The sequence below is a fragment of the Vombatus ursinus genome, unplaced genomic scaffold, assembly GCF_900497805.2.
Source record: "Vombatus ursinus unplaced genomic scaffold, bare-nosed wombat genome assembly UNPS02011369.1, whole genome shotgun sequence".
In the NCBI taxonomy this organism is placed as follows: domain Eukaryota; kingdom Metazoa; phylum Chordata; class Mammalia; order Diprotodontia; family Vombatidae; genus Vombatus; species Vombatus ursinus.
The window spans coordinates 5,489,428-5,510,558 of NW_020951147.1; the positions used below are offsets into that span (position 1 = coordinate 5,489,428).

The 21,131-nt window shown below is 42.8% G+C and overlaps 1 pseudogene; it reads left to right on the forward strand.

Annotated features, from left to right (window-relative positions):
• The first annotated feature begins 13,042 nt into the window (after positions 1–13,042).
• LOC114038656 overlaps positions 13,043–21,131 on the forward strand; it is an 81,719-nt pseudogene continuing 73,630 nt past the window's right edge.

A 21,131-nucleotide genomic window follows, 5' to 3' on the forward strand; every position in this document is an offset into this window, starting at 1 on the left:
CAAACTAAAAAGTGCACAGTAGAGAACAAAAGAAAACTTACAAGGAAGCAAATAAAAGATGGACAGCTCTCAACACAAGACATAGTATTTATTACATGGGCTTTCTTAAAATGGAAGTTGATTGCTATATATTTTGAATCCGCTTTTACATTCTGCTGTGCACGACATGCTTTTTTCTCTTTTCTTACTTTGTATTTAAGTTTATAATATGCTTCCTTTTCTTTTCTTATTGAATATTTAAGTTTTAGTATTTAAGTTTAAAATAAGAAAAATTTAAAAAAGTGATTTAGAGCACTTCTTCATATGCCTATAGATATCTTTGATTTCATTTGAAAACTTCCTATTTATATCTTTGACCATTTATCAATTGGGTAATGGCTTGTATTCTTATAAATCTGACTCAGTTTTCTCCACATTTGAGATATATCAGATATACTTGCTGTAAAGATTGTTTCCCAGCTTTCTGGTTTCCTTCTAATCTTGGTTGCATTGATTTTGTTTGTACAAAAGCTTTTTAATTGAACATGATCAAAATGATCTATTCTATATTTCATAATGGTCTCTCTCTCTTGGTTGGTCATGAATTCTTCCCCTCCCCATAGATCTGAGAAGTAGACTATTTCTTGTTCTTCTATTTTGATTGCTTCATTTGTCTATGGTGCCTTTTAGCAGGATGTAGTTTCCTTCCTTATCTCTTTTAATTAAGTCTATTTTTGCTTTTATTTTGTCTAAGATCAGGATTGCTACCTCTGCTTTTTTTTCCTTTTTACTTCAGTTGAAGTGAAATAGATTCTGCTCCATCCTCTTACCTTTACTCTGTGTGTATCTTTCTGCTTCAAGCGTGTTTCTTGTAAACAACATATTGTAGGATTCTGGTTTTTGATCCACTCTGCTATCCACTTCTGTTTTATGGGAGAGTTCAGTCCATTCACATTCACAGTTACGATTACTACCTGTGCATTTCCCTCCCTCCTATTCTTTCTCCTGTTTGTCCTCTCTCTCCTTTTCACCTTTCCCACCTCATCAGTGTTTTGCTTCTGTCCACCACCTCACCTGATCTGCCCTCCCTTCTGCCAGTCCCCTCCCCCTTTTACTTAGTCTCCTCCCCTCCTACTTCCCTGTCAGGTAAGATAGATTACTGTATTCAACTGATTGTGTATATTATTCCCTCCTTGAGCCAATAATGATGAGAGTAAGGTTCAAGTGATGCCCACTGCTTATCCTCTCATCTTCCCCTCCACTGTAATAGGTCTTTCTCACCTCTTCAAGTGAGATAATTTACCCAATTCTACCTCTCTCTTCCTTCTGCTCCCATTGTACTCCTCTTTCTCATCCCTTAATTTTTTTATGTCATTCCCTCAAATTCACCTTATACCCATACCCTCTGTCTATTAATATCCCTTCTATCTGTACTGTCAGTGATATAATTTTTGAAAGTTACAAGTATTATCTTCTCATGTAGGAATATAAACAGTTTAGCTTCATTGAGCCCCTTATGTTTTCTTTCCCCTTTTTACCTGTTCATGCTTCTCTTGGGTCTTGATATTGGAGGTCAAACTTTTGGTTTAATTCTAGTCTTCTTATGAAGGCTTGAAATTCTTCTATTTTGTTGAATGACCATTCCCCCCACCCCCGATGTGTTATGCTTAATTTTTCTGGGAAGTGATTCTTGGTTGTAGTTTTAGCTCCTTTGTTGTCTGGAATATCATGTTCCATGACCTCTGATCCTTTAATGTTGCAGTTGTCAAGTTCTGTGTGATCCTAATTGTGTCTCCCTGATATTTGAGTTGTTTCTTTCTGGCAATTTGTAGTATTTTTTTCCTTGACCTGATAGTTCTGAAATTTGGCTATAATGTTCCTTGGGGTTTTTATTTTGGGATCTCTATCCTGAGGTGACCAGTGGATTCTTTCAGTACATATTCTGCCCTCTGGTTCCAGGACATCAGGGCAGTTTTCCTTGATAATTTCTTGAAAGATGCTGTCTAGGTCCTCTTTTTGATTATGGCTTTCAGGTATATCAGGTATATGAGATTCTGGTATTGTCTCTTCTGGATCTATTTTTCAGGTCACTTGTTTTTCCCATGAGATATTTTACATATTCTTCCATTTTTTCGTTCTTTTGAATTTGTTTGATTGATTCTTGAAGTATCATAGAATCATTAGCGTCCACTTACTCAATTCTAAATTTTAAGGTGTTGTTTTCCTCAATTAGATTTTGTACTTTCTTTTCCATTTGGCCAATTGTACTCTTTAAGGAGTGGTAGTCTTCGGTGATTTTTGTATTTGGCCAGTTTTACTTTTTAAGCAGTTTTCCAATCTGTTGACTTTTTTTTCATAATTCTCTTTTATCACTCTCATTTCTTTTCCTATTTTTCCTTCTGCCTCTCTTATATGATTTTAAAGCTCCTTTTTGAGCTCTTCCATGAGTTCTTTCTGGGCTTGAGACTACTTCCCATTTTTCTTTGGGGTTTTGGCCATAGGTGTTTCGATATTGTTTTCCTCTTCTGAGTTTGTATCTTGGTCTTCCCTGTCACTATAATAACTTTCTATGGTCATATTCTTTTTTTGGTTGTTGTTTCTTGCTCATCTTTTTTTTTTTTTTTTTTGGCAGGGGGGCTTTTTCCTTTCTTTTAACTTTGAGCTCTGCACCTGTGGTGCCAGGAGCACTGTCTCAGGCTTCTGGTGTTAGTGGCTGCAGGCCTGGGCTATTTATCTGGTGTTGTCCTGAGGTCCACCGGGGACCCTTGTGTTTCATGATGCACTGAGGGAGTAGGGTGAGGGTTGGATGGTGCTTCTGGAAGCTCTAGGGTTCTGGCGGCTTACCTGGTGCTGAATTGGGGTCCTAGTGGTGGTGTCTGGCATGTGCTGAGGCCTGGTGGGGTTTTTCTGTGTTTCCCAGGAGCTTCACTTAAGTACATGGAAGTCTGGGATCTGGAGGCTGCCTGTTTACCTGGGGCTATGCTGAAGCATGGCAGGGCCAATGCTGGCTGGTGGCTGCCTGTTTGCTTATGCATCCATGGGGTTGGCGTCTATCTGTTTGCCCAGGGTTGTGCTGAAGCATGTGGCAGTCTGGCTTCTGGAGGATATCTGTTTGCCTGGGGCTATACTGGTCATTCTTTGAACTGGAGTCTGTTCATTTACCTAACTATGCTAAGGCAAGTAGGGGATGCAGGTGTTGGCATTTGCCTGTTCTTCCACACTGGGGCTCAGGATCTCTCACTGGTCTCTCTTGCCAATCCCTCAAGTTTCTTGGGCTAAAAGATTGCTTCGCCCCATCTTTTTGCTTGTTCTGTTCTTCCAGGATTTATTTTGGGGCTCTATTTTATGGTTGTTTGGAGGTAAGCTTACTCTGTCATCTTGGCTCCTATGAATCTCTCCTCATTTTTCTTATTTGGGTTCATACAGTTCTTTGTAATTTTGCAAAATTCACTTTTGATTTCTTTAAATGTTTATTCGTTCCATTCCATTGTCCTATTCGTTATCTTCACTCTGCTTACAGATTGTAGCAATCTTTCCATGCTTCTGTTTATTCATCACATTCATTATAATATTCCACTTGGTTTGTGACCACAATTTGTTTAGCCATTCCCCAATTACTAGCCATCTACTTTGTTTCCAACTCATTGCCACCATAAATATTTTGGTGTATGTAGGGACTTTCTTCTTATGAGTGGCCTTCTTCAGATTGAAGTTGGGTAGTGGAATCTTTGGGTCAAAGAGTAGGGCTATGTTAGGTACTTTATTTGCATAAATCCCAATTGCTTTCCAAACTGGTTGTACTAATTCATAGCTCCGCCAAGGGAGGTGCCTAAATGCTGAGCGAGCATGTTAGGGGTTAGCGACTTCCTTGCTGTTAATTCTTAAGATTGTCATCTCATTAAGATCTTGGTGTTTTCACCTGCGCAGACAGCTGCATAAACTTGACCTCTTGGACATAACTCTTAATTCAGGAGATTGTGAAGGTCGGAGAAAATGTCTAGTCCACAGTCTTATTGGTCACGTGACCCAGAAGTCCCTAATGAATGCTCATTCATTCCTTCGTATACTTATTCCCGTAGTTGCTCATGTTGTAGAGGAAACTCTAGTTCAGGTGAGGGATGGATCAGGCAGCCACTGCAGTCCTTTCCAACTCTGACGTTCCGTGACTCAGAAAATTAACATCCTTTAAGTACATGAGAAGCTGGGGTCGAGCTTGGCCTCTGATACACATTACTTGGGGGACCTTGGGTTAGCCACCTAATTCCTTAGTGTCCCAGGTGGGTCTTTAGGACCCTAAGCACTAGAGAAGTGACTCTCATTAGTGGAGAGAGTTTCTGCTCTAGGAGGCCTGCATGATGATAGAATTAGAGGTGCACCTCAAATAAAGAACAAAGAAAAGGAAAATGTTGACTCAGCATCATTTTGCCTCACCTAGCACTGGGAACTTAGCACTTTGGAAGCCTGCACGTTTTCTCAAGATGATAGTAGCTATTGCTAATAAAGAGATGTTCCTGCTAGGTGGTCAATGCCAGTCTGACTGGTTGGTTCGGGTCATCTTCTCTGGGCCCTTAGCCAGGATTATTGGATGATAGGGTCCAGAGCTGGAAGAGAATTTGGCAATCGTCAGTCCAAGGCCTTCATCTCTCAGCTCCCCAGGGTTCCATCCACGTTCCCTGGCTCCGGAAAGCCTGGCTCCAAGCTTTGGGATGATTGCCAAACCTAGAGACCTTCTCTGTAGCCCTATCCTTCCAATGGGTCTCTCTTTGTCCTATAAATAACAGCCGCCCTGTGCTCCTCTCCCAACTACCTGCCAGGGTATATCATTCCAAATTTCAAAACTTTTCTACATTGATGTTTTATTTGCCTCTTTTTCCTGAGGCAGTTTACTTTCCCTCATCCTCATTCCTGTTCAGGGCTCTTCACCTTGGTTATTTATCATGGATGTGGGAGCTTGTGAAATGCTTTGGAAATCTAAGAGCCCTCGTACCTCCCCTACGGCTCTGCTGTTTCTCATGGCAGTGACACCTTCAAGGAGCCTCTAGAGTTTAGGCAAACTTGACCTCTGTACCCTCAGAAAACACCTGTAAGAGCTCCCCTGCCTGGCCCCACTACCCACCCCCAGTGACAAAAGGGAAGGGAATGGTCAGGAAGTAGTGAGGAAGACTTGAGTTTAAATCCTGCCTTAGACCCTTACTATGTGACCATGGGCAAGTCACTTGACCTCTGTTTGCCTTTGTTTCCTTGACTGTTTTGAGTGAATAATTATAGCCACTACCTCTCAGGGTTGTTGTGAGGATGAAACGACATATTATTTGTAAAACACCTAGTACGATGCCTGCTGCACATAGTGGGTGCTATAGAAATGCTCATTGCCCTCCCCTGCCTGGCTCCACTCCCCATCCTCCACTGACAAAAGAATAAAAAGGAAGAGGGAAAAAGAGAAGCCCAATCCCCCAATCACAGCTGCTACATGTTCCCTCTTCCTTTTATAGGAATTATGCTGCTCCAGACCCTTTTCTGGTCTTTGGGAATCAGGCCTACACTTACTGGTGCTCTAGTGCGGAAAACCTTGGACCAGGAGCCTTTTGCGTGATGTCTGCTACATGGTAAGAACCACTTCATTTTTCTGCTTCACGTTCCCAGGCCTGGTTTAGGCACTTACTACCCTTATAACTTTGAACAAATTACTTTCTCCATTCACTTTTCTCTTCTGTTAAATCAACCAATCAATTCATAAACAAGTATTTATTAAGCATCTACTATGTGCCAGGAGAAGAAGCTTTTGTGAATCACCTGCTATGTGCCAGACCCTCTGCTTCGCTGGATATACAGAGAAAAGCAGAAGATAGCCCCTGCCCTCGAGGAGCTCCCAGTCTAATCGGGGAGATGAGGCGTAAACAACCATGTACAAATACAACATGGACTTGGAAATAATCTCAGAGTGAGGCATTCTATTGAAGGAGGACCTGGAAAGGCTTCTTGTGGAAGGCGGACTTTTAGCTGAGTGTTGAAAGATGCCAGAAGATGGAGATAAGGAGGAAAGAATTCCATGCATTGGGCATAGCCACTGAATAGGACTGCAGTTGTACAAGGAGGGTCTTGTTTGAGAAACAGTAAGGAGGTCAGTGTCACTGAATTGTAGAAGGAGGGGAAGAAGGCGTAAAAAGACTGGAAAAGGACAGGGACAGGGTATGAAGCGCTTCACAAGCCAGATCGGTTTCTACTTGATCCTGAAAATAACTGGGAGTCACTGGAGTTTATTGAATGGGGTGGTGACATGGTCAGACCTGTGGCTTATGAAGATCAGTTGGATAGCTGAGTGGAGAATGGACTGGAGTGGGGAAAGAGGTAGTGAGGTAGGGAGATGACTCGGTAGGCCATTGAAATAGTCCATGTGTGACTGCAGCGATGTGGCAGCAATGTCAGCGGGGAGAAGGAGATCTATACAAGGGAGGGTGTCAAGGGAGCAATGAGAGAACTTGGAAGCAGATGGGGTATATGGTCTAAGAGACAGTGAGGCATTGAAGAGTATGCCCAGTTTGTGAGCCTGGCTAACTGGGAGGCGCCTCTGATAGTAATTGGGAAGTAAAGAGGATGGGGCGTATCACAGGAAAAAGATGAGTTCAGTCTTACAGATGTTGAGTTAAGATGCCTGCAGGATAGAATCTGAGATGTTCAATAGGCAGGTGGAGATGTGAGACTGGAGGTCAAGAGCCACAGGACAATAAGATCAAGTGATCCAAGAACTGTCTGCATTTAGAGGGAAACAGATTTCATGAGAGCTGATGAGACCATCAAGTAAAAACCGTGTAGAAGAGTGAGCTGGGATGACCTGGGTGAGGATCCAGCAAAGGAGTCGGAGAAGGAAGGGACCGACAGACAGAGAGCAGGACATCTGGCAGAGAGGAGTCACTGAGCCCTGTGAGAAGGCTGTATCAAGAAGAGAGTGACCGAGGGTGTCAAATACTGCAGAGGGCAAGAAGGATGAGAACCGAGACAAGGCCATTACACTCGGCATCACAGAGATCACTGGTAATTTTGGACAGAACGGTTTCACTAGAATAGTTAGAAGGCAGATGGCAGATAGTTGAGAGGGAGAGGAAAGGAAGAGAAGGGACCAGTTGTAGATGACCTTCTCAGAGAGTTTGGCTACAAAAGGCAGGGGAGCTATGGCATGATAGCTAGCCAGGATGGATGGATCGAGTGACCTTATTGAGAATGAGGGGGCTATGACTGTCTTCACAGACAACAGAGAAGCAGACAGTAGAGGAGAGACTGGAGATTAATGAGAATTAGTGTGGATGATGGGAAGGGCAATCTGCTAGAGAAATTGAGGTGGAATGGCGTCAAAGGCACATGCAGAAAGGTTGGTCTTGGTCACTCTTCATGGAAATCAGAGCTGAAGGCAGAGATAGCAGCAGAAGACATCAAGGTGATGTGAAATAAAGGTGGGAGAAGAGGGAGCTCTTAGTGAATGGCCTTCATATTATTAGTGAAACATATGGCAAAGTTCTCAGGTGAGGGCTTGGGGAAAGAGGAACCCTAGGAAATTTGAGGAGAGATGCAAAAGTCTGAAAAAACCTCAGTGATGAGTGGGATAGTAAATCAGTTAGGGAGGTGTAAAAATCCCTTTCAAAAAATCTAATTTATATTAACTTATTATCAATGATATTGAAGAAATCATTGGTCAAGAGGATATCGGGTCACCAATCATTGGTTAATCAACGTCAAGGTGATGGAAACTGGTAGACTTACATTGAGAGGGAATACACCTGATAAGGGCTGGTGAGTTATCAGAGGAGAGAAAGATGACCCTTTGGTCTTAGCCTTAGAGCCCCGAGGGTGGTAGTAGTAGGCTTGCTCCTGGGAATCAACATGTGAGTCTGAGTGTAGGATGTCAGGGTGAGCCCTGAACCTATGTGGGCAACATATGAAATCCTTTGAGTAATAAAGTTCTTTGCATCTTGGGCCCTTCCTCCCTTTCCAGCCTTCTTAGACTTTTTTCCTTTCTATGTCCTCTCTGACCCAGCAGTACAGGCCTACTGCTGCCCCTCAAACCTGACACTCCATCTCCTGACCCTCTGCCTTCATGCTGGCCTTCCCCTATGCCTGGAATATCCATTTCCCAGCTTCTTGAGAACAGGGGCCATGTTTTTCCCTTCTACCGATCCCCATTGTGCTCAGCAGTGTCTGGTACATAGTAAATGTTTGATCAATGCTTTTTGACTCATTGTCTGGAGAGGTCCCTGAAAAAGCATTGCTTGATTCTCCTAAAGTTACCTGAGAGTTATCCTGAATGTGGAATGTGGAAAAATGAGCCCAGAGCTTCCCAATTGATTTGTGAATGACAGCAAAGATCTAACTGGGGAGAGAGCATTGGGGAGGTAGAACAGTGCAGACTCTTCTCATATTAAGTTATTTTCCTAAAAATCCCATTAATAAGGTGTAGAGGAGTTACCTAAATGACCTCGCAACAGAGTGTAAATAGCCTGATGATGTCACAAGGCTGGTGGCCATTGGATAAAGGCTGATGATCTGCTATGTCCTTGGCGGCTCTTACACGAGTAGGCTGGCCCCATTAGAAAGCGGAGAAGAGAGGCCAATATGGAGGAAGCACCCTGAGAATTCTCTTGGGCATCTTGGAGAGGCAGCAAGAGGCATGTGGGGAGGGAGAAGGAATGGGACTTCTCTCTTGTGCCCCCTGATGATACTGTCTTGAAGCTCATGGCAGCATCCAATGGCACTGCGTCTAATTGTGGGGTGTCTCGTGTTTTGTCTGTTGTCCTTCCCATTAGATTGTGAACATTTTGAGGGCAGGGATTATCTTTTTTTTGTATCCTAATGTTTAACACAGTGCCTGACACATAGTAGGTGCTTAATAAATATTTATTGACTGACTGACTGGAGTGAAATTGAGTCTACATCTCCAGCTTTCTCTCCTGGCACTATCCCTCACTGCCATCACTGGCACCCAGGACAAACAAAAGACCATCACTGGCATGGTTGGGGCTGGGGATAAAGAGACAAATTTAAGGAAGGCAGTCATTGTCCTCCATGGGCTTACCCTCTCCAGACATATAAATGAGTTCCGGCTTGGACCTAATACAAAGGGACAAAAATGGCACACAGTAGGGAGATGGAGAAGATATACTGGAGAAGATGATCTTACCTTAAAGAGACACATGCAACAATAAGAAATTCTAAAGTGACTTCTGCATGTAAGGTACTGTCCTGGGCACTGGGAATACAGTGTCAAAACCAAAACAATGCCTGCCCTCATGAAGCTTACATTTTACTGAAATGTACCCTGTTGGCTCTAAGTTTACAGGACTCCAAGCAACTTTTTACTACCTGAGAGATGTCCTGTCTCTGAAAATGTTCAGTTCCTTAAGGAGAATGAGGTCCAAATGCCAAGCTAGGGCAGCTGGGCTCTTGCCAGGCTACAATAAACTGTTAATCTCATTGCTTTTCACAACCACAGCTGCCCTTCAGAGAACCCTCACTTTGTTTGGCTGAGAGCGCCTGGCACACACCTGTTCCTGCTCCTTGTAATATGCAATGGAGCCCACCCCAACTGGACTAAAGTCACCTAAGGATTCCAGACAGGAGACATGGTCAGTGTCTGAGTCAAAATGGCAAAGAGCTCCTCTCCAGCTCCGCAACAGCTACAACATTGCTGGTCCCCAGGATGGAAAATGGAGCCTAGGCACAGCAAGGTGCCTCTGCCCACAGGGGCAGGATGAAATGTAGATCCCCACTAGACCCACTATCATGGAGCTAGAATGGGAAGGGGCCTCTCATCCAACCCTCTCATGGTACAGGTATAGAAGGAGAAACCCAGAAACCCAAGGCCACATGGCCAGGAAGTGTCTGAGGCAGAATCTGAACCTTGGTCTTTGGGGCTTCACAGGCAATGCTCTATTACCTTGATTGATGTGGCAAATATCCACTCCTTTCTTTGCTCTCGTTGACAATTCACTGTGTGTGGAATTCTACTCCCAAACGAAAATATATTTATATAGTCAGAGGTTCATAGATTTAGTGCCGGAAAGGACTCAGGGGTCAGCTAAGCTAATTCCTTCATTTTGCAGATGAGGAAAGTGAGGCTCAGAGAGGTTAAGTGATTTGCCCATGGTCACAGAGCTAGAGTATTAAAGGTGGAAATTTAAACCCAGGTTTCCTGACTCCAGGTTCACCACACTACCCACAGCAACATGTTTTAAAAGCCTTGCAAAGTAAGACAGAATCCACCTTGTTGCGGACAACATTTGCCAGATCGGAGGCCCAGAAAAACATGTTCATACTGCTGTCTATTGACAGCATTCTCCTGGTTGATTATTCTGCTCAGGAGTTTGTTGACTCATTTATTTGATCTTCTCTTGTTCTTTCCACTGAAGAGCTGGGAGCACTGTTAGGAGAAAGTAAAAAGATTTTAGCAAATAATTAAGCAAGCATTTGGCACATCGTGATGTGACAGGACACCCTAGACAGTGAGTGGGAGACAGGAGCAGGTGGAAACAGAGAAAGGAGTAGGGAAAGGATAAAGAAAAGTAAGGGGCAATAAGCCAAGGGCTGTAGTCTCAGACCCGCTGTCCAGGGTACTGATCCCTCAAATTCTTTACCAGTTGATATGGTTTCTCAAGTGGCCTGGACCACTCCCTTCTCCCCCCCATCCAGGAAGTTTGCCCTCTACTATTTAATTGAATTCACCAGTTTGGAATCCATACTGTCTTCTGCCTTACATTCCATCACATTATCCAAACTCACAGACGTGCCAGCCACTCTGCCCCATCTCTCCATCTTGTCTACCACTGTCTCTAGCTAACTCAATGGCTCTTTTGGGAAGAGCCCTGGATTTAGAGGTCAGGAAGACCTTAATTCAAACCCCATTTCAGACACTCACTATCTGTGTGGCCCTAGGCAAATCACTATGGCTATCTTTTTATTTTTACTTTTTTGCTAGGCAATGGCATTGGGTGACTTGCCCAGGGTCACTTGGCCAGTAAATGTCAAGTTGCTGAGACAGGATTTGAACTCCGGTCCTCCTGACTCCAAGGCCGGTGCTCTATCCACTGCACCACCCAGCTGCCTCCACTATGGCTATCTTACCCTCGATTTACACCACCCAAGAACTGGATAGGAACTCAGAAGTCATCCAGTTGAACATATTGTTTACCCAGAATCCCCCCCAAAACATTGGCAGCAACAGTTCATGCAGTCTCTGTTTGAAGACCTCCAATGAGTGGGAATCCATCACCTTTTACAAAGCTCTAAATGTTAGGCAGTTTTGCCGTATATGTGGTCTGAGCCTTCCCTATCATTCCCACGAAGGGCTCTTAGTTCTTCACCCTAGTGCCAAGCAAAACCAGTCAGGTCCTCCTTCCCAACCAACAGCCCTTCAAGTAAATTATCATGACACTTGTCTTCTTCCATCCTTCCTTGATTACATATTATCTGGATGATCTTTTAGATTACTTCTTGTATATTAGTCACTATTTTAACAAGCTAAAATCACATTTTGATTCTCCAGAGATGTTAGTGTTCTACAATGCAAATCCACATAGGATCACAGCTGAACAGTGGTGTTGAAAAGGTAGGATCTTATATTGGGGAGCAGACTGTGTTTGGGGTATCATACTCAATTCTGGGTATCACAGTTTAGGAAGGACATTGTGTGCTGGAACATATCCAGAGGAAGACAGTCAGGACTGTGAAGTACCTCGAGGGTCTGCTATGTGAGCATCAGTGGAAGAAACTGGAGGTGTTTGAGCAGAAGAAAAGAAGGCTCAGGTGGAGGGGAGGGACATAATAGCAAATTTTAAGTATTTGACAGAATGTCATGTGAAAGATTTGTTTTCTTTGGCCTGATAAGGAAGAACCAGAAGTGATGGGTGACAATTGCAAGACTCAAATTTAGGATGAATGTCAGGAAAAATGTTCCCCAAGTAGAGCTGCCCCAAAGCTGAAATAGGCCAGTTAGCTGGTGTAATGGGCAGAGCATCAATGCTGAAGTCAGAAAGACCCATCTTCATGAGGTCAAATCTGGTCCCAGACACATCGTAGCAAGTTACTTCACCCTGTTTATCTCAGTTTCTTCATCTGTAAAATGAGCTGGAGGAGGAAATGGCAAACTACTCCAGTATCCTTGATGAGAAAACCCCACTGGGTCACAGACACTCAGACACAACTGAAAAATGCCTAAAGAACCACAAAACTGAAAAAATTCCATCAGGAGGTAGTAGGTCCCCCTTCAGCGGAGGCTTCAGGCAAGGTCTGCTCAGATACTTTATGGTCATGTTGTAAAGGGGCTTCAATTTTGGATGTAGGTTGGACTTGATGCCCCTGAGGGCTTTTCCAACTCTCAGATTCTGTGATTTGGAGAGTAATAAACAAAGGAAAATTAATACGGTGATTTCCTTGGGTATGTGATGCTGTGTTGACTTCTGAGTATCTATATAAATTTTTATACAAAATTATAATAATGTAAATGGAAAGTACAACTCCCTACCCCCTCCAAAAACTTTTAGAGATGGTGTAATAATAATGACTATTGTTAAAGAAGAGATAAGAGAATGTGCTTCTCTCTGCTTTGCAGAAGTGAGGGCCTAGGGGTGCAGAATGTTGTATCTACCGTCAGATTTAGTTGATGTGTGTTTTTTTTGTTCAACTATTTAACCTCCCCCATCCTTCTTTCTTTTTTCTTCTTTGATATAAGGGGTGTCTGTTTGAGTTGGTGAGACAGATAGAATATATTTGGATGTGAAAGTAATGTCAAAAGAAAAAGTAGAAATAAATTAAAACAACATTTAAAAATTCAGTTGAGGTGTATATCACATATATATGTACCACAGTTCTAGTTTCCCCAATGAAGTTGGATAAATGAAATGTAATTACATGAACTCACGCCAAATGCCCACGAGCTGGTGACTAAAATCTGACTGGGGCTAGGAGGCAGTCAGTCCAAGATGCCAAAGCTAATCACTGAGGGCAGGGAAGCCACTGTTGTCAGAGGCTGGGAAGAGGCAGGATGGGGTTCTCAGAGTTACTTGGAACCATTGGAAGAATGGGGAACTTCCAGGTCCTACAGATTGTACTGCTGTTCATTCCTGGGGATACTGTTTGCTTGTTGGAATTTACTACAGAACTTCACCTCGGTGGTGCCAGAGCACCATTGCTGGCTCCAGAACCAGACAACTGCTGAGTCTCCTTTCCTGGGAGATGGGAGGTACAGGGATCTGCTGGAAGTGTCCATTCCCATGGACAAAGGTGGGAAGCCAGAGACATGCCTCAGGTTCACTGCCCCTCAGTGGCAGCTCCTGAATCCAAATGCCACAGAACAGGCAAGACTGGACACTGAGGACTGCCTGGATGGATGAGTCTATGACGACAGTGTCTTCTCCTCCTCCATTGTTACCGAGGTCAGTACAGAGCTCAATGTGAGTGAGCAGCTCTTTGGTTTAATTCTTCACTTTCCTCTTTCCCTATTGACCCTGCAAATAACAACAAAATCCTAATTCTCTTTTCGCAAAGCGACCCCCTCCCCAGGAACATCAGAAAAATGAATTTCAAAATTTTTGGTTTGTTTTCACTCCTTAATGTGAAGGACTCTCTTTTCCATCCCTCACTGAGTCTGGATGAACTGAGGGTCTCTAAGAGAGGGGCATTTTCTCCAGGGTAGGGATGAGGTCTTCTGGATTTTTAAAATTTTGTCTGATGAGACTTTGTGTGTTGAACATTAGACATAAAATTCTATTAGAATTTGGATGATTAGTAACATGGATATTATCAATAAAACTGACACGTCTACAGTGTTCAACAGACATGATCTTCTCTGAGCCTCTCCAAAAGCCTGTGAGGTAAGTGATACAGATAATGTACCCATTTGATCAATGAGGAGATTGAGGAACAAAGAGGTCAAGTGGCTTATCTAGTATCACAAAACTAGGAAGAGTCAGAGGGGGGATCCTTGTCTATCCCATCATGTCTGTTCAAATGTGGGATTTCCTCAGTATAGAAAATTCTCAGTGAAGAGAATTCCTGTATCTATGCAGATCAGCAGCCATTCTCTCAATTGTGGTCTTAGAGTTGTCTGAGAGACATTGGACATGTTGAGTGACTTGCCCAAGTTTACAGAACCAGAGGCAAGTTGGGAACCTGGGTTTTCCTGACTCCAAGACTTGCCCTGTCTTGATCAGCCTGACTGTGACTCACATCGCCTTTTCTTTTCAGTCATTTGCACACACAGTCATTTAATAGATCTTATGCACGAGACAGAAAAGTGTACAAACCTTTAAGCCTCTGACCTTAAGGAGAGACCAAGCAATGAGTTGACAAGTAAGGTTAAATCCATATCCTAGTGGCTCTATGAACTGAAACACATGTGTATTCTGTCAAAAATGGTGAATGCCAACCCATCCATTCAAGTCTCCAGCCCCCAACACCCTATCAGAACAATGCTGTCATTCTTCTTGTCCATGTCTTACCTTGAGTTTCCTTTGGGAGGTCCACCTGACAGGCTGGGGACCTTCCTGGAGGTCTCTTGCCCTCACGAGAGTGCCAATGGTGCATGATATCTGTTCCTTGTTTATACCTCATTCTCACTATATTATAGCTATATTGTCGTCCCCCCATTATCCATTTCTATGGTACCTCATTTTACATGATTCTCCTTTGAAATTTCTTTTTCATGATGTGTTACAGGCTGTGTATGACCATCACGGGGATTGAGACCTTTCTCAACATTAATTCTATGGAAATTGCTAAAGGTGGTACAGGGGTCAGAGGACTTGGGTGTAAATTCAAGCTATGGTATTTATTATTATTGTGACCTTGGGGAAGGTCACTTAACCTCTCTGGGCCTCAGCTTCCTTATCTATAACATGGAGATGTTTGACTGGCTAGTCCTTAAGGGCCTTTCCAGAGTGCTCTAAACCTATGACTCAATGAACATCAGAAGAATATTAGTATGGAAAAGATGGACCTTTGTTTCATGGAGAAACTCATGGCCAGGAAAAGCACCATAAAGTTTTCCAAAGACAATGCAGTCCACTGCTTCATCTGGGTCAGCTTGGCATTCATCTCTGTCCATTGGCAGAATCTGTCCAAGGGATAAATATTCATGGACAAATGCTATAGATTGTCTATGTAACTGTATATCCTAGTTAAGCAATGGGCATATTTCATCCATTTAGATTTTCATGTGTACCTTCATTTGTTTGGGATTGGATGCCTTATACTCCAAACCATGAACCAAAGAGCAGGAAGACATGAGACCAAATGAGACTGATTCCTGAGGAGATAAATGCTGGTGACCAGGAGCCATACTGCCCCTCTGCTGCCAGGAACAGGAAATCAGCCTGAACCAGGTGTGGGGCTGGACTGGAATTAGAAAAAAACCCACATTTCTCTGTGAAATTGTAGGAGGAGCCAGGCCAGGACCAGGCTAAGCTCTGGAGATTGGATAGAAGTCTCTAATGCTGCGATAATCAGTAATATCACAATTCAGGAGGAGTTGAATGCCTTATAGTGGTAAAAACTGAGCTACGTATTTAGTCTATGTGGTAAAAATTGACTGTATGTAGGATGTTGGATAAATACCTCATAGGACTGATGGAAAGGAGTTACCTCTACCAGTTTGTGAGGGACCAGATGACTTCTGGGGTTCCTGCCAGCTTGGAGATTCTGTGGTTCAATATCCTCATGCATGTGAATGAATTTGTTAAAAAAAAAAAAAAACTCAGCCATTGGCCTGAGAGGCTGTTCAGGTCTAGTGACTCAAGAGGTTGATACATAAGAAGTTTATTCTATTCCTTAATCCATAACTATTTACTGATTAAATATTGTGGAATATCTGAGGCCAGAGCCATGAGGAAAAGAACTAAACAATTGGTAAATTCCAGAAAAAGGAAGTGAGTCAACCTGGAAGCCACAAGCTGAGTTTTGATGCAGTCACATGGTGAATAATGGGACACCATACCCGAGTCCTCTGTGGGGTGCCCTTCATGGACCTACCTCAGCCTCTGAAGTCTTGGTACAGTCTTAAGTGAACCCTATGCCAAAGATGCCCATGAGATCTGAACCTACAGGAGCAAATGTGAGGGCAGAAGTTATTCCCAGAGAAGGAGGAGCTCCCAAAATACTTATGGTATTCATGCAGATCTGCTGATAATCCTCAACAGCTGTCCCCTTCTTTGTTTTTTAAACGAGCGGGCTAAAATTCCCCCGCCCCCCCCCCCCCCACTTCTAACCCTATCTTTTGTGTAAGATCTACCTGAGATGATGCGGAGTAAAGCTGTGGCCGCTGCTGTTGTTTAGTCACATCCAACTCTTCCTGACCCTATTTTGGGGTTTTCTTGGCAGAGACACAGGAGGGGTTTGCCATTTCCTTCTCCAAATTATTTTACAGATGAGGAAACTGAGGCAAACAGGGTGAAGTTTTTTTTTTGGGACTGTACTATTAGAGCCTCAGACTCCGTGGTTGGTGATTTCCTTCATCCAGGAAGAATAGGAATCTTTGAAGAGAAAAATTTGAGACTCAACCAGAAACAGTTCACATGAAGATGGAAATAGATAAAGAAGACTCATAAGGAAGACTTTAAGCAAAGTGGAATTTTCTTTTTTCTAAAATTTAATATTTATTCATATTTTTTAACATCACTTTCATTTCAAAGTATATTCTCAATCTTCTATTAGCCAGCTATCTATCCTTTGTAACAAAGGTGAAAAAAGAACACGGAAAAACTGCAATTTATCAAACATAACTCCACAAATCAATATTCTGAAAGAGTCCATGATGCTCCACACCCATGGTTTCCCACCTCTGCAAATGAAGGACAGAAGGGCATTTTCCCACCTCTTCTTCAAATCCAAATGTTGCCCTGATACCAAATTACAACTTCTGAAGACATGTCCATGTTAGCCTTTACCCCAAATCTTTTGGTTAGGGTTGGCATGGATAGGAATGAATCTTGTGACATCTCTCTAAAATCATTCTATTTGACTCATGTGCCACTCAGCTTCCCCCAGGTAACATTACAGTTTTCCTCATGTTGCAAGTCTTTGTGATGGGGCCTGATTCTGACTGGGATCTTGGTAGTTTAGATCTGCTTAGGGGATGACAAATTTGTAAGGCTTTCAATGGTTCACCAAAAGGGGCTTGTTTTGCCAGAATATTGAAAGGGATACTTATCAAGACTGAAGGCAGAAGAGGAAACTGAGGCTGTAAAAGGGTGCCTAGGGTCATGCAGATATTAAGTGGTTGAAATAGAATCACATCAATGAGCATCTTTCTTTCCCTGCAGAAAAGAGAGATTTCTTGGTCAATGTCCACCTGAAAAGATCCCTCAAGATTTTGTCTTCCTTGGCCATTTATCCAGTATATATGGGAATGACCGCTGTCATCTATGTTGATGGATCCCTCCTGGATTAGACTTTTTAGAGAGAGAAAGAGATTCCCTGAGTAGTATGCCTCTTGGAGATAGAAGAGGATTGCTCACATTTTGTAGAACAGTAAAAGACTAAGGTCATGAGATGGAAGAACAGATGCTTTGATTCCACCTCTTACCATGAGTCATTTGGACATTTTTGGCCTGATGGGAAAGGGGTTGCCTTTCCAGTAGCCAGGAAGTGTTTGTTTTCTGAAGGAAATTCAAACCACTTGATGCATTAGGATTCTGGAAGGAAACATGGAGGAACCTGTGAAACAGCTTGGAGACCAACAGAATGTTGGAATGTTAGCTTTCTGGCCAACCTGAATTTAATTCACTTCTGGCACAATTTGTTGGCTGCTGATTCTACTTTAATTTTTGTTTCTGCATCTGTTTGTGGTCTCTGAGTAATTTAGTTTTACTGTATTTTGCTGTGGTGTGAAATAAAGGCTGTCCTCTTTCCAATATCCACTCAGTTCCCCTAAGTGCTTGTAAGGGATCTGAGGCCTTCTTTTCCACATATGTGGACATGAAGGTGTATTTGAAGATCCCCATGAGTAAAATGCGTAGTGACATGATGAGCAAAAAGAGAAACTTAACTCTTTTCATTGACTCCTTTCAACTGGTATTTCCACATGAGCCCAGAGTTTAGTGGGCCCTAGGACGCAGGATTACTCAATAATTCCCAGTCCTCAATGAATAAAACATTAAAAGCTACGAAAGAACAATTTTCAAAAGATGAGACACAAGTGAGTAATATTCACTTGAAAAAACCGTCAATATAGATAAGAATCAAGGACTTGCCAATTAGGACAACTTGGAGATGCTACCACAATCCATCAAATTATTAAACCAATGAAAAGAATTCTATGTTCATTGAATTGTGGAAAACAGGCCCACTCATTCCTGATTGTTAGAAATGCAAACTTTTAAAATCTTACTGGAGAATAATTTGGTGTCCATGGAAAGTGCTCAATAATAATCCTAATTTCTGACCCATAATTTCCTTGTTAGCATGGATGTAATGAAAAGTAATGAAAAACAAAACAGAAAGAGCCATCCATTTAAAGATGTACAGAGCAACATTATGGTTAAAATCAATCAAGTTAAATAAAAATATAATTGACTAAACAACAGATTAAATTTAGCCCATATCTCATAAATGTTTTTTTTTCCAGCCTTCCCACATAGGATCACATTGTCACTGTTTATCTTCTTTTCTTTCTCCAATTTTCTCCCCACCTCTCTCTTTCAGTGGGACCTGGTGCGTGAACAGAAGTCACCGCCATCAATCGTGACTGCAGTATGCATAGGAGGACATCACACAGGAAATGTTGTTTTTGGGATACTCTCTGACAGGCAAGTGAAGGACTCAGGTGGAGGCAGATCTCCAGTGGATAGCAAAGTTAATTGAAATGCTGTGACACAAAATCTGTACAAATCTAAAATAGGAATGGCCCAAGGGAAACTTAAAAAAAGACAGAGCTTCTTTCTGTCCCTTCTCCAAGCAATCTCACAGTATTTTCCAGTGGCCCAGGGGTCCTGTCAGGGAGCTCTGGAGCTTTCTCTAACTCTATTTCCTCCTGAATATGGATGTGGTCAATGCCTGTCAGCATGAGTGAAGCAATACTGTTTACTGGATTTACTGGATACACCAGGTCACTTTCCAGACTATCAGCACCCCTACATGGGCTACAGACCAATCAGAATTTGAGGCAGGAAGATTTCTTGTATCACACCATGTGGTATGTAGACATTCACCCTGTCCAAATTATAACACTTATGCCCCAAACACAGTGGCAGTCCAAATTATAACACTTATGCCCTAAAAACAGTGGCAATCAGGTGATCATTTCTCCTTGCTTTCTGTCTTGTGGACCAAGGTTTGGAAGGGAAAACCCAGGCTGATCTTCACATATGTAGAACAAAAGTGAGGTTTGTGAAGCGGCCTATGAGCATTTCTTTCTTTCTCCCCTCTCCTCTCTTCTCTCTCTCCCCCCTGCCCCCATAAAGAGACTGAGCACACAGAAAAACTCCAACTCCCTCACTTTGGAGGGACTTCCTCTGTTGATGTTCTGAGTTTTCTCCTTACTACTAGGTCAAAAATATGTATTTAGGTTTATATTGTGAATTGTTCATTTTGGCTATTGGCAATTGAGTTGACAAATAAAAGTGACAAATTCAGGGAATCCTAAAGGGATTGATTGAGCCCTTTTGTGAGAGTGAAAGCCAAGAGTCATGACAAGATGTTAATATGGCTAAATCTTCACTCTTTTCTTTTTGGCAACTGGGGTTAAGTGACTTGCCCAGGGTCACACAGCTAATAAGTGTCCAGTGTTTGGTCTGAGGCTGGATTTGAACTCAGGTCCTCCTGACTTCAGGGTCAGTGCTCTGTCCACTGAGCCACCTACCTGCCCCCTAAATCTTCACTCTTAATCTCAGTTTGTTTGACCTCAATTGACACAGAGGTCACAGAGAAAGCACTTATGGGCAATAACAGCTAACTAGCACCTTCTATATTAAGGTTTCCTAAAGTATTTGCATTTTGGCAGGGGACAATGCCTGACCAAAAAGACTGAACCACAGATGGCAGCTTTTAAGACGTTGGCAATAGACCAATACTCTTGGGATTAGGGAGTGGATAGCCTGTGGATAATGGAATCTATCAACTGTGTGCCCAGAGCACTTCCCATATGATGCAATTGGCTAATGATGGGTGGTGATCAGGGAAAGTGAGGAAACAACTTCAATATGTAGGTTTTCTATACCAGAGAGGGAGAGGAATTGCTGTTTTTAAATGGGGCAAGTCAGGGCCCATGTTTCAGACTATTGCCAGAGAGGAGAGAATGATGTAAGGGCCATGTAAACACCAAAACTTCATCTATGATACCCTGTGGTTACTTTGTCCCTAGGTTTGGGAGGAGGATAGTGCTGCTGTGATCCTCTCTGATGGCCATGATTGCAGGCACCTGTGCAGCCTTTGTGCCCACCTTTGCTGGCTATGTCATATTCAGGTTCCTCACTGGCGCTGCACTAGCAGGAAACTGCCTGACTAAGTACCATGGAGGCAGTCACATTCTTTTGGTTACATTCTGGGGAGGAACACAGAAAGACTGAGAAGTTCTGAGCCTGGCCAAGCAGGGAGCAGGCAAGTTTAGGAAAATTGCATTATAAATGTAATAAAGCATAAACATCTGAAAAATTGACTGATTTTTTGATAGTGAATAGAGAGCTAACCTTGAGAGTAGGAAGAATTGGGTAAACTCCTGCCCCTGCCACTTGATAGCAGTGTGACCCTCGGTGAGTCAGAAACCTCTGGGTGGTCTAGGAACAATCTAAAACTATGGGATGCAGAAAAGGTGCCAATGTGCATTGACATAGAGGGTTTTCCCTTCTTGGAATTCCATATACCAAGGAAATCATGGGTTCATTCACCCTCTTCCCTCTTCCTCTCCTTTTCTTCTCTGTTTCCTTGTGTCCTTCTTCCTCTGTTTCCCTGAATTTCAGGCTGTCTCTCTCACCCCTTCTCTCTTCCTCTCTCTCACTCTTCCTCATCTTTTCCCTACACTTCTTTCTCTCTTCCTCCCTGTCTCCCTTTCACATTCCATCCCATTGTCCCTCAATATCTTCTTTCCTTTGCAGTAAAATGCTGTAAGATAGGGACTATGTTTTAAAATGAGTTTTCACTGATGATGTTTTTTTCTTACATTATCATAGATATCCTCA